The sequence below is a fragment of the Hemiscyllium ocellatum genome, chromosome 12 (genome assembly GCF_020745735.1).
Source record: "Hemiscyllium ocellatum isolate sHemOce1 chromosome 12, sHemOce1.pat.X.cur, whole genome shotgun sequence".
Classification (NCBI taxonomy): Eukaryota; Metazoa; Chordata; class Chondrichthyes; order Orectolobiformes; family Hemiscylliidae; genus Hemiscyllium; species Hemiscyllium ocellatum.
In genome coordinates this window covers 33,738,365-33,750,558 of record NC_083412.1, presented here as the reverse complement: position 1 = coordinate 33,750,558, position 12,194 = coordinate 33,738,365, and the positions used below count along the sequence as shown (strand labels likewise).

At 42.5% G+C, this 12,194-nt stretch overlaps 1 protein-coding gene across 1 annotated transcript in view; it reads left to right on the top strand.

Moving 5' to 3' along the window:
- LOC132820719 (galactosylgalactosylxylosylprotein 3-beta-glucuronosyltransferase 1-like) overlaps window positions 1-3,007 on the top strand; it is a 116,137-nt gene extending 113,130 nt beyond the window's left edge. Inside the window, exon 7 of the mRNA XM_060832984.1 lies at window positions 2,964-3,007. The gene's annotated coding sequence lies outside the window, so the exon portion shown is untranslated. The remainder of the gene's footprint in view (window positions 1-2,963) is intronic.
- The last annotated feature ends 9,187 nt before the right edge of the window (window positions 3,008-12,194 follow it).

Below are 12,194 nucleotides of genomic sequence, written 5' to 3'. Positions count from 1 at the left end.
ACTGAGGTAATAGAACGTTATCAGGCGAGGCCCAATCACATACGAAAATTCTGAGTTTTACCAAATAAGGATGTAACTCTGGAATGTGAGAGAACAAAAGGATAGACAAATTTAAAAAATAGTCAGAACGCCTTCTCCAGTGAGCTGAAAACCTCACTGTATTTGTGTACGGCTCTCTCTCATTAAAACAGCTTATATTTTGAATCAGATCCAGTGTTTCTCTCCTTCAAACGAACACGGGGACGGTAGCCCGTCCTAACAGATTGGTGACCCCGAACGTGTGGAGGGAGTGGAGACACGCCTGTTGGCAGGGATTGAGAGGTCGCCGAACGGCCAGCCACTTCTAATCAGGCTCGGAGGCGCCTTTTTCAAAAAAGATCTCCAGTAGGGATTTGAATACGCTAAAATCTTATTTGCTCGGCGTCTCACAACTCTCTGCCAACCGAAATTGTGGGCTTGGCAGCCCGAGAGAGAGTCGGACCGTTTATTTATGAAGAAAAGTCCCCTAGGTGAAGGGTCACCCCGGCCGTGCGGTTTCTGAAAGTCCTAGGGGTGGTGAGTATTATTGTTTTGAAGAGAAAAAGTCCTCTAGGTGGGCGCTGAAAGTCCTAGAGGTGGGTAGTGTGTTGAAGAGAAAAAGTGCTCTAGGTGGGCGCTGAAAGTATTGTTAGGGGTAAAACGTATAATCCCCCGCGCTAGACGATCTCGGGTAAAGCTTAAGCTTCCCTCCGCGCAAGACGATCTCGGGTAAAGTGTAGGCTTCCCTCCGCGCAAGACGATCTCGGGTAAAGCGTAGGCTTCCCTCCGCGCAAGACGATCTCGGGTAAAGCGTAGGCTTCCCTCTGCGCAAGACGATCTCGGGTAAAGCGTAGGCTTCGCTCCTGCACTAATGACTGGGGAGTAAAGTATATACTTCCCTTGACCAGAGGACAGCGCTGATCGGGACAGGCTTTGTCAGGAGTCAAGGTGGTGCATTCGTGCGCCCGACACCCAGGAGTGCCATGGTGGAGAGAGAGACAAAAGACAGAGGACCGGGGACAGAGATAGACACAGAGTTACGGACAGAGCGACTGTGTGTGTGTGTATGTGTGTGTGAGAGGGACTTTGCCTATGAGAAAGATAGAGTCTCTGGGTGTGTAAACGTCTGTATGTGTGTATAAGTATTTCTGTGTTTGTAAAAGTTTGTGAGAGAAGAAGAGTTTGTGTGTGAAAATCTGTGGGAGAAGTTTGCATTGTTGCCCTAGAGAGAGAGAGAGAGAGTGAATGCTGCGTGCGCCGGCAGTGTGTCTGTGTGAAAGAGAGAGACTGGCTGAAGGCATTCTCAGCTAACAAGCAGTTTAACACTTTGTGCTTTGGCTTGAATTCATCTGTTTGTTAATAGTTTTATGTTTAAAACTTGTTTTCTGTCATTTGATTCAGTGTGCTATTTTTGATTATAATTTCATGAATGCTTAACGTGATTTTCTTTCAGAATAGAATTTTAATAGATATTGAGAGAGGGAGAAAAGATTAGGTGGTATCTGATAAGGTTGATCCCCATTTTTTTTGGGAGAAATTTTTATGTTTAAATGAAAGTATTAAAAGGTGGACAGCAGGAAAATTTATTTTTGACAACAGCTTACAGTGAGAAACGACGGAGATAGTGACAAAGAAAGATAGAAACAGAAACAAGGGGGGGGGGGGGGGGCAGGCTTTTAAATCACCTATGCAAGTGAAAGAGGAATGAGGTGTTATGAAAGAAGACCCCAGAGGGCAGGAGAGGCAGAAAAGAGTGTTTGGATCTCGGCAAAGAATATAAAAAATGTAAGGAATACTAGATTTATTGTACTCCGAGGAGTACAGGTGGGGAATGCGAGGAATCTCTCATTTCCATGACCCTAAGATTGTGCATTTTTTGAAAAAGCCTCCTGTGTTCTGGGTACACAGGGGTGTTTGCTAAATTACCAGAGGGCTTTCTCTTCTCAGGGAGGGTATTGAGAGCTGTGTGATTCTCGGGGATGATTGAGAAACAGCCATATACACAGCCCACTGTAATAACGATTGAGCAACATAAAATCACTCTACCCCAACTCCTTGCTCTGAAGTGTCCAGTGAACCTATTAGCGAGGGATGCATTCTCGAAGCTTGGAGTGCGCATTCATTGCTTGACTGATGAGATGCGGTTTATGCACTTTGTATAAACCTTCTTGTAAATACAGATATACATAATGTACATATTTAGAATAACAAATGATGTAAATACCAAGTAAAACTTATTACTATTTATATTGGCAATTTTTGTGAATTTGAATATGTTCTAGTAGAAAAAGAGTTTTCCATCCAACTCTTCCAATGTTCTTATAAATAAAGAAGAGACAGCAGGTAATCATGCTCAAAATTTATCACACCAGGTAACACGTCGGAAAACAAATTAATATTCAAAAAATCTTATTTAGAGTGCAACTTATTGAATAGGGTCCAAAAAGCTTGAAATATCTATATTGTAGGAATCAAGACAATAATGCAACTAAATTAATATGGAATTTAGTAACCAGTGATGGAATACAAACTGATTTTAATAATTAATGTTCTAAATTACTAATTGTTGATTAATTTCAAAATAAAATATTAAAGCTGCAGATTAGAATTATAAGCGAAGCAATTTCTAGTCCAGAAACTAGAGTATTCGTATTGTGGGATTTGGCTATAGCTCAGACACTCTATTTTGCGTGAGTTAAGTTTTTAAAACATTACAAGATCAAAAAAAAACCTTTGAACTTTGGTATAATTACTGAACCTATAAAGTTTACTTTTATGTCATCCCTGTGTCAGTTCATAGATCTTTTTAAAAAAAAAATTTAAATCAATAAAAAGCCAAATTATGTAACGCCCTGGACCCAGTATTATGTTGACAGTGGCTTCAGGGCCAAGTTGCAGACAGAGTTCTTTTTTCTTTTAACCAAAATAACAAACTCATGTTTCAGAACAAACAGAGACAGATAAAGAAAAATGGAAGGTGAAAAGAGACAAAGGGAAGAGAAACCAAGAGAGAACGATCGAAAGAAGGATTGCGAGGAATAAGGGTTAGGGTAAGGAGATTCACAAAGGACTGTGCAAAAAGAGAGAGAGCGCGTGTATAGCTAGCAAAACATTTAACCCTTTGTGATTTGGTTTGAATGCACATTTGTTTGTTGGTGATTGAATGAGTAAGTTTTGTTTCTAGAGCTTGAGTTCCAGGACTGCTGTTTAAAGTGATTTCGTTTTATGTTAACTTAACATGATTTAGATGCATCTGTTTGCTTGGTGATTGAATTCTTGTTTTTTGTTTCTAGAGCTTGAGTTCCGGGACTGTTGTTTAAAGTGATTTCTTTTTATGTGAGCTTAACATGATTTTTTAAGGCTAATAACTTCTGTTCTTTTATGAGTCATGACTCCCTAACTACTTTTCTTACTAACCTCTTTTATTTTTACATAAAAGCAATATATGAAGGACAGTCGAAGTTTCGTTCGACAGTGGGTAGTTGTAAAAAACGAAAGTTTCCATGGTTATTATCTGTGACCTTGGATTCGACCATTGTGCATGCGTTAGAAGTTTTTAACTTGTATTGACAAATTGTTGTAAGACAGCTCTGATTATTTTTACGACCTAAAGTATTGTAATTGAGAAATGATTGGTCAGGAGTACATAAGAAAACTAATTTTGGATCTAAATTAGGGTACTAAATCTGGACGATTACAGTGGATTTCAAAATTGGGAACTGTATGCATTTTACATTTTAAATATTAAACACTGAATAAATGGACGTAAATATATAAATATGTTTACAAGTTAGGAACAGGCCTTAAAGTTAGTCAAGCATGAATTGATAAATTGGTGTTTGAGCATATGGGAAGATAGGAACATTGGAAAATTTCTTAAAAGAAAGAAACAGGGAAGAACATAACGACTTGTCCCCTTCGGGAAGTGTTGATAGGGGACAAGGAGATTGGGTTTGTGTGTGACCCCCTCACCAGTGGGAAGGTCGGAACATTTAAAGGGAAATGACGGTCCTGGTTGAGAATCCGATAGGATTGTCAGAACAAATTAATTTATTTTTGAGGCCCAGTCTGTATTTGTGGGCTGAGTTAATGTCTATTTTGAATATACTATTTACTGCGGGAGAAAGGAGACTTATATGGGGATGCTGGATAGGGAAAGATACGGAAGATAGAAGGGTGAAGTGGGATAAATCCATTAAATGAATTGTTAGGAGGGGCACAGAAAGTGTTTGTAAAGAGAGAAAGGGCGAGTGACAGGAGCAGAATGCGTAAATGATGGTAGCTGCGGTTGATGAGCTAATTAGGAGAAGAATGCAGCCAAAAATGAGCAACCGGAGCAGCGAGTGATAGCATGTAGGGCAGAGAAGAAAGGGAGTAGGGAGAGACATGGAGGAGCATTTGACAGAGAGTTTGAGCGACAGGGGCAGAGACGAAGGACTCCACGGGCAGGATGCCATTATTGTGGAAGGATAGGGCATTTTGGGCGGGAGTGTCCTGATCTATAAAGGGAAGAAAGAGCCATTCCGCTTATGATTTTGATAACGACAGGAAGGGGAACAACAACTGGCATCATTTCTGAGCAGTCAGGGGTTAAAAAACCCGGTCATAGATTGGCTGAATAGCACATTCGGTAGATGGGGAACTGTGCTGGGACAGCTGGCCCTTGGTTTATGCATCTCTGTTGCTATCTTTATTACCTGTGGTTGTTGTTGTATACCATGTATCAGGACGCTTGTGACACGAACGATCGACCATGCCCTGACGGGAAAAGATAACCCCCCGCCCGCATACCAGGCAGCGGTGCTGGAGGAGCCTGTGATGGGGGCACCCCAAGGAAAGATTACGGGATCGGTATCAGAGGGAATGGAGGAGATATGCCTGAGAGAGAAGCGCGGGACAACTTATGATTTTACTTTATAACTGTATCTCTCATTTCTAATCCTTCCCATTTCGGGCCTCAGAATGTGAGGGCTGAGGTGCAGAGACCCCCTAGTTGTGTATTTTTTTTTCTTTCCCATTCAAATTGACAACAGGTAAATTTGTGCTTTTATGCTGCAGTTAGAGATTGTGAAGTGCTATATGCCTCGAGACTCAAGAGACTATTGTTCACTCAAGAGATTCCTAGCCATCATCTGGTATTCCTAAATGGCTTCGATTGGTCTCGACGGCCACTCTTCACAATGATAAGCCAGTTACCACTGCCCGTGTCCGTACATGACAGCTGTAAAATGGATGTGGGTTCTTATTGGTCAAGTGAAGGTGACTGGTTAGCCAATGACGGGTAAGATTCCTCGAGCGCGGGACAACCTAAGACAGGCACAGTCGTGCATTGACCTTCAGAATAATGGCCTGTGGTCATGTGGTTTTAACAGATGCCTGGCTTTTGTATCCGTGTCGGGAATCTGGTCAAGTTTCTGGCTTGCAAAGCAGCTTGATATAAGGAAGATCGTGGACCCAGCAGTTTGACATTGTATTCACTGTATTTTTGACAAAGGAAAATGCCAGTTTTGTGTCATCTTCCAGAACCGACTTAACAACAAACCTTTGGGAAGGAAGGAGAGCTCATTGAATCCTATTACAAAAAAGATTTGACACTATGTCAGTAGTTTGATGTCATGGTATAATACGACCGATTTTACTGGAAGGTTGTACAATTGGGTGTTCTTTGGACAGCAGACCTTCATTCTGCAGGCGTCCTAACTCATCCACTTTGTGTTTTCCTCTGGTTCTCTTCGCTTTTGTTATCATACTCAGTAATCGTTTTGTTGGTTTTGAGATAGCTTTTTGTAGATGTTTACGACTTTTGAGTGCTTATGTCTGTTATGTATTATTTCACTGCTTCTCGTGCCTTAACGATTGTATGCGAACTGGAGAGGCGCCTAGAGTAGGGAGTTTTTGCGACGCGGATTGCTTTGTGAGGTTGTATGCTGCTTAGGGACTCCTATCCCCTATAACTATGTCTCCCTAGAGTCAGACAAGCCGGGTTTAGCTAAATGGTCGGTCTTGCAAAGGAGCGACGGAGGGGCGCTCACCGACCGTCCGGGTCCTGACTGCTGCGCGCGAACTGCTGTATTTTGTGTGGCCTCTTTCGAGGCCAAGGGAGGGAGTGTTGGGATCCATTATTAAGGTTAGGCAGTGTAAGAAACTTTATTGTTAGGTAGTGCTCACGTAAGGTTGTATTAGCAAGTCTGGAACTTGTTAGCTTCACTAGACAACAGTAAGCCATTATGTTACACTAAGAACAGACTGAAAAGCTGATGGAATAGCCTGAAGAGGCCCCAGGGAGGGTGAGAGATAACAGGACATTAGAGCCGTGTCTAGATACACGTAGCTCAAACTGAGGTAATAGAACGTTATCAGGCGAGACCCAATCACATATGAAAATTCTGAGTTTTACCAAATAAGGATGTAACTCTGGAATGTGAGAGAACAAAAGGATAGACAAATTTAAAAAATAGTCAGAACGCCTTCTCCAGTGAGCTGAAAACCTCACTGTATTTGTGTACGGCTCTCTCTCATTAAAACAGCTTATATTTTGAATCAGATCCAGTGTTTCTCTCCTTCAAACGAACACGGGGATGGTAGCCCGTCCTAACAGGCCCAACAAGGCCATACCGACCGTCCGAAGACTAACCCACCCAGATGTATTCCTCTAACCTATATTTACCCCTGACTAATGCACTCTAACCTATACATCCTGAACATTATGGGCAATTTAGCATGGCCATTCAGCTAACCTGCACAACATGGATTCTGGGAGGAAACCCACACAGACATGGAATCGAACCCGAGTCCCTGGATCTGTGAGGCAGTAGTGCTAACCACTGAGCACCGGGCCACCCTACCAACCTCTTTGTAATTTGAAAACCTGTTTCTTTCATTTCTAATACATTTTACCAAGGTTTTCTGCTGGAGTTTGGCAAGTAGGAATCCAACAAGATGATGGATTGTTTTGGATACTGAGGAGTTGCAGACTATGAAGAGCTGGCATAAAAGAGGTGTTTAGACCTGGGGCAGATCAGCTATAGTCTTATAGAATTGTGGGGCAGGTTTGAGTGGCTTATTCCTGCTTCTATTTCATTTGTGTTGGGGATTTCTTTGAGAATTTCTCCCACCCTTTAGTCCTGTATCGGGGAAAGGTTCATGGATCTGCACTGATGTAAACCGGTCATTACAACATTGTGTTCGCGACAAACTCAGATCATTGCTATTTCCTGACATGAGACCTCCAAACACTTGAACAATCTGTCCCAGTGGTGAAAGCCATGACTGCCTGAACAATTAAGTGTGCTCCTTTCAAGCTAGCTTTGGGAATGTTATCCAGATGAGCCAAGCAGCAGGGCACCATAGCGTGCATCAAGTCACTGGTGCATTGTTTACAAGATTCAAAACTAATGTCATTTCCCCCAAGGACAATGGCAAGCTGTGGGAAACAGTTGCTAGCTTGATGAGAGGATGCTAGTGCCCACATGCTAGTTAGAGAGTTTTTATTATGGAATTGATAACCATGAAGGGCATCAATTCCATCAGTGTGTAAATTGTACATCATTATCACAACTATATCATGTAATCGGATCAGGTACTCAGGAAGCTGCCATAGTGCATGCATTACATGACAATCCACGATTTGGAGATGCCGGTGTTGGATTGGGGTGTACAAAGTTAAAAATCACACAACACCAGGTTATAGTCCAACAGGTTTAATTGGAAGCACACTAGCTTTCGGAGCGATGTTCCTTCATCAGGTGATAGTGGAGGGCTCGATCGTAACACAGAATTTATAGCAAAAATTTACAGTGTGATGTAACTGAAGACAATCAATTTTTCAATGTATAATTTCAGTTACATCACACTGTAAATTTTTGCTATAAATTCTGTGTTACGATCGAGCCCTCCACTATCACCTGATGAAGGAGCATCGCTCCAAAAGCTAGTGTGCTTCCAATTAAACCTGTTGGACTATAACCTGGTGTTGTCTGACAATCCATAGCCTCGTTATTTCTTTAATCATTTGATAGATCTTAGATAAGCAAAGACAGCCTCTCTAGCCATGACTTACACTTTGAGTATAGAATTAAAGAAAAACAGTAGAAAGAACAAGATCTCATGGAGATACAATGAGAGCGTACAAAAGATAACTGAGGTAAAGGTTTCATTAGTTAATGTCTGAGGGAGGGTTGGTCTCCAGAGACTTTGGATTAAGCCTTAGCCTGTATTGTACCAGTCCTCATTTTTAGGATTAAGCTTTCCTATTAGCTCCAACAATTCCTCTTGATTCATTTTTCTATTTAATTGCATACATCACTCAGGCTAGCTGCTGACAGTTTATACACTCATGTTACAGAAGTATGATGGTATCTACGTTACAAATCCTGTCCTAAATCATTGAGCTGTTCATGAAAATAAGGCACACAAATAAGGTGCAATCTTACAAAGAAGTAGACAGCAATTGGAACATGGTCACCAAGCCCAGCAGAAACAAGAATACTCAACGGTTGCCTTACAGCCTATAGATGGAGATAGAGCAACTGAAGATCCTCCGTAAGACAGAGGATTATCACCAAAAGCTCAACACACAAGCCTCACTGTCCCTACCTCGAGCTCTTGGGAACACAATGCAGATTCAAGCTAACGGTGTCCCAAGGCATCACCACAAACTGTGTCATTTGTTGGAGCAGGACTTGTATTTGAAAAACTGAGTGGCTATTCCATCCTGGTGGCTGTCATGGTCACACTGCCCTGAACTCCAACAACACAGGGTCATACCAAGGACCATCTGGGGGCCAGTGTGATATTCTCCAAACCTCAATCCACAGATACACCCAGGAGGACACTGGTGCCATTTACTCCATATGACACCAGTTTATCACATTCCCCCATGACAAGGGCAGTCAAACATTCTGGGGTGTGGAATTCCCCATCACCATCGGCTTCCCTCAGGGCACGATGAACAGCATCCAAGGAGCTTTGAGAAGACCTTATCTTAACCATCAGGCTTTGTCAAGTAGCAAAGCAGTTCATCCTTGATCATATGTGATAGATGTTAGAGGCTCATGCCTGATGTTTACCTGCTGGAGAACTCACAGGCTCCTGCATTGTTCCATGGTCAGCAGACCATACCGGGATGGCTGCTGGGAGACTAGGGTTACTCCTTCCAAATATGGCTGTCAGCACCTTTAGAAAATCCCCTTGATACACAGCAGAGTTCCAATGCTAATCATGCTTTCCATAGGGTCATCTTTCCATAGGGAACAGATTATAATCTTCCTTAAGATAAGGTTTCGATGCCTGGATCACTCAGTGGGGCCTTGCAGTATAGCCCAGAAAGGGTGTTTTACCTCACCATGACCTGATACACCTTTTAAGACAGGAGATGACAAAGGAAACATGTCGTGGCTACAGACATAATGGGAGATCGAGAGCAATCCTCTGTAGATGGGAATGAGGACACTGACCCGAAGCAACCCACTGAGCTCAAGAGGCCAGACAGAATCTCATTGAAATCCACTTCCAGAAGGAATTAAATGAAACAAAGAACTGCAGATGCTGGCGATCAGATATTGCTGAAAAAAGACAACAGGTCTAGCAGCACCTGTGAGAGAAAGCAGAGTTAATGTTTTGGGCCCTGTGATCCTTCCTCTGAATAGTTCAGTTTGGGAGGCTGCCCATGATTTCCCATGTTGTGCTCCCCTCCCACCTGACAGATGGGTCCCTCCATTGAATTCAATGTGGTCCACTCCCCCTGACTTTGAGACATAGCCTACAACTAACTGCATACACAATGTTTGCCATGTAGGCTGTGGCACCTGATGTGGATGTGAGTTCGACATAGCACATTGCCATGCAGTAAGATGTACAGCAGCTAGACTGAGGACTGCAAGGCGAGCTCATGGTACTAAAACAGAAATTGCTGGCAAAGCTCAGCAGGTCAGGCAGCATCTGTGGAGAGAAGTCAGAGTTAACATTTCAAATCCACTGACCTTTCCTCAGAACTGGATGCCTGAAAGGAAAAGGAAAGGGAAAAGTTTCTTGTTCGTGCATCGAATGAGCCGGAGGGTGAAGTGGAACTGGGGAGCAGTGCGTCTCTGAGCCAGTGTGAGGTTATGCTGTTGGAGAGGGATGTTGAGGGTGTTCATATGAGGATGCATAGCACTGAGTATGGATCTCAGGTTGCGGCAAGAGCAGCTGACTGTGAAACATTGAACGTCAAGGAGATAACTTTGGTCCTGGTTCGATTCAAAGCATAACAGATGAATCTTGAGTTGGAATCCAAGTGGGGTGAGACTGAGCCGGAGGCAGTCACTGAGGAATGTGATGTGGCTGTGGAATGAGTTTTGGCAAATATCTGATCAAACACCAAGTAGCAAAAGTGAAATTGACAATGGCAGACAAGAAAAAGGATTGGATCAGAAATCCTGTCAGAATTCTTCAAGGTGGGCATGCCTACAAGAGATGTGGCAGCGAGTTAAATACAAAATAAAAACCAAAAGAACTGTGGATACTGGAAATCAGAAACAAAGCTAATGGTGCTAATTAGTACAGCAAAGCACGGCATTGATGTTATGAGCATTCGGGTGGATGCAAGTCAGCAATCGCAAGGAAAGCAAGAACGCAGCGCAGAACTGCAGCCAGGTCCGATCCTTCAACTCTGAGTGTCTCTTCTGGAGACTTTCAATGAAAGTCTTAATGGTACTTGCTTGTGTGTGCTGCAGTGGAATTCTGCGTTCCCAACTTGCACTGTAACTATATCAGAAAAATACCATAATGGCCTGGAGGAGTTGGCAGATGGTGGGTGCCAATGTCCGTAGACGAGGCATGCATGTGGTCAGTGCCTGTAGGTTGTGTCCTGAGCTGTACTTTACTGCTGCACAACATAAAGGTCATTCAGAGCAAGCGATGTGCTGAATTTGCAAGGTTCACAACCTGATTTCCATGTTGATGTTAAACCGAGTTTTATTCATCTCAGGGTCCAGCCCAGAGGTGAGTCGGCTCTTACTATGCTCACCATGTACAAAGTCCTCATGCAGGAGTCACGTGCCTGATATAAATTCTCTCAGTGACAGCTTAAACAGTAATCCTTATTGAAAGCCGTATTGTTTTATGTGATTAATCACTCCAATACCTGCTGAGGGTCCAGTAGTCATATGCCATTTCATCATAGGTTAACATGGGAGTTAGCCGATTATACAGACGCACTGGCAAGTGCAAAAGACACTCAGCAACTCTCTCCAGGCAGTGATGACACTACAGAGCAAATTAATGTCACATGATGATTACTGGTAAGAAACACTGACAACTGGACACAGCCCAAGAAACAATGCTGTTCTCAGGTAAAGGATGCTCCAAGCAGGAGCTGTTTTAATTAATTTCAGAAGCTCCACCTAGAAAATTGAAATCTTGCACTTGAAATTGCACTCAATGTTGTTTCGATTTTGTCAGTATCAATTTTGGGCAGGTTTCTTCCCACCTTCAACTGAAAACACCCAGTTAAAATGGTACAAATCAGTTTGAACAGATCTGCAATCAAGGAAATGTTGAAGCCCCACGACATTGCTTTTATTGTTTGGGCCTGGGGAGTTCTGTTCCATCTCAGTTAACTCTCAATTAATAAATAAATAAATAAATAATACTTAATTAACTCGCAATATCTTCAATTCCTGATGCGACTAATGCCATAAAAATGCATTAAGATTTACAAAATATATAAAGCTGTTCTTTCGATTTTTTAAAATGACTTATCAAACTGTAATCAAGGGACAAGATAATAGTTCCTTCATGTGCCTGAAATTCAGTCACAGTGTGGGGAATACTGCAACATAGTGCTAGTGAAGGAAGTTCACACTTGAGAGTCGGAGTTTGGTCAATTTTGCTGGTGCAGAGTTTGATGAATTGACACAAAGGGCGGAGAATGCTTAGGTGGAGTGCATTTCTGTGTGTAATTCAATTTTGTTTATCCTAAAGTTTTCCAAATTTTTACAATCCATTCAATTACAGCTTTGTCATCCTTGGATTATGACTATATTTGATACTAATGTGCCAGAGATTCCAAGCAATCAAGTTTAACCTGCGCTACCTATTGAAGGGGTTTCAGCCGGAAGAGCTATTGGCAATAATCTGAATGATCAGGGCAGGGGACTGGCGGTGGTATTGGGGTGGGGGTGGAGGGATTCCAGACC